The sequence below is a fragment of the Ceratosolen solmsi genome, unplaced genomic scaffold (assembly GCF_000503995.2).
Source record: "Ceratosolen solmsi marchali unplaced genomic scaffold, CerSol_1.0 scaffold2, whole genome shotgun sequence".
Classification (NCBI taxonomy): domain Eukaryota; kingdom Metazoa; phylum Arthropoda; class Insecta; order Hymenoptera; family Agaonidae; genus Ceratosolen; species Ceratosolen solmsi.
The window spans coordinates 1,714,626-1,716,525 of NW_011948422.1; the positions used below are offsets into that span (position 1 = coordinate 1,714,626).

Here is a 1,900-nt window from a genome sequence, read left to right on the forward strand (position 1 = left end):
GCATAGGTGTTGCTATGCGGAAACATTTCAGGACGTTCGAGGGTAAAGCTTTACAAGTTTCGAGAGCGAAATTTTCGAGGTAAAAATTAACTACAAAAGATATATGTACTTTTAAAATTGAAAGACTTTTATTTATTACGTTGTAGTATTAGTTAACACATTACATAATTACTGCAGAAGAATATAATCATAAATCGATTGATTGCAATGTTCATTCTTAAAATAATTATCAGACACGGTGACATTTGCAGTATCCATCCTTACAATATCCTTTTCTATCGGGTAGACACAATTTATTGCACTCGGCGTAATAACAAACTGAAAAAGTGAAATAAATAATTATTATATACCCAATAAGATGTATTTAATAGCAAATATATTAAGTAATAACAATATTCAATTTATTATTATTATTATTATATATATATATATATATATATATATATATATATAACAATTGAAGTATATCTTTATGATTATAAAAATGATTATATTTGAAATTTATTAATATAGTTAAAATAATTAAAATTATTACTTCTAGTTACAACATTTTCTATAGCGGCTGCAGCGTAACTTATATAAATAATAAAAATTAAAGAAATTATAAGTGATAACTTCATTCTAAGAGACGAGATGAAAGAGAGAGATGAAACTTTCTTTGGACTTTTTAAAAAACTTAAATTCTATTATCTTTTAACGCTCTACAATAATGATTGAATATAATTTGGAAGATTGGAACATCCATTATATATGGGAAAATTAGCAATAAATGACATATATTATCAAATGAGTAATATTGATAATAATATTGATGATTAAATTTAATTTCAAGATCAATATTTGCATGTTCTACTACAAACAATTTTCATATGCAAAGAATAACGATAATCATTAGCTCGAGATCAGTAATACGGTTTATCAAATTGATATGAATTGATATTTGAATAATGGAAACAAAATACATATAATATAGATAATATTGAATACTTTAGAACATCACTTGAGAAACAACAGATTAATAGATGATATCAAGAATTACCATCTAATTTCCAAATAAAATTTTAATGAAATTTATATTCATCATAATTCAAACACTCCGAATGTTCATTGGTTTATTGATATTTTAATTAAAATAATCTACAAAATTATTTCATAACCTAACATTATATAAAACAACAAGACTCGCTTGCTCATTCACATTTTTGAAATTCTTTATTTCAAAATTCTTTATTTCATCTAATTAATCTAATTTTACTTTGTGATTATTGCTTCATAATAATATAATCATTTAATAATGTGATGGGCAAATGGTAATTTTTTGCTTCACACATACAGACGTTCCTTGCACTGTGCATTGTCCTACTTTCTTGCTCCCACACTTTTTTAGTAAAATCATCAATTTTCTTCTTTGATGATTATTTTCCTTCCTCAGGTATTGCTAGCACTACCAGCTTACGTATTGGTCTTACAATGATGGTCGAAGCTGTTTTTAATACAACAACTCTGGTTAGTCCATCCTTATCAGGATGTATGTCGATAACGCGAGCGAGAGGCCACTTGAACGATTAGAAGAGAAACGTTGGTCTGTGACAAGTACCAACGAGCCAATATTCATATCATTCCATGGTTGATGCCATTTACGGATTGACTGTTGCTGCTGTAAATAATGAGCTGACCATTGTGACCAGAATTGTCGTATACGTTGTTGTATAAATTGCCAGAGAGACAATCCTTTGAGAGACGGTTCTGAAACGGTGGTAACCGAGCTCCCGATTACGAAATGTCTGGGGGTTGATGTTCGAGGGTGCCTTGAACGAATAATCTTTTGAGATCGGTATCATCCGCTATGAAAGTGGTACCACAGTGTGAGTACAACGTGCTAGCAATCCCTCGACGAGCA

General features: G+C 29.1%; 1 long non-coding RNA gene across 1 annotated transcript; it reads right to left on the minus strand.

Moving 5' to 3' along the window:
• Positions 1-202: 202 nt before the first annotated feature.
• On the minus strand, positions 203-624 carry LOC105361750 (uncharacterized). Its single transcript, XR_912849.1, has 2 exons — positions 536-624; positions 203-318 (listed from the first exon to the last, which is right to left on the minus strand). It is a non-coding gene; the product is annotated as an uncharacterized LOC105361750 (long non-coding RNA).
• Positions 625-1,900: the final 1,276 nt, after the last annotated feature.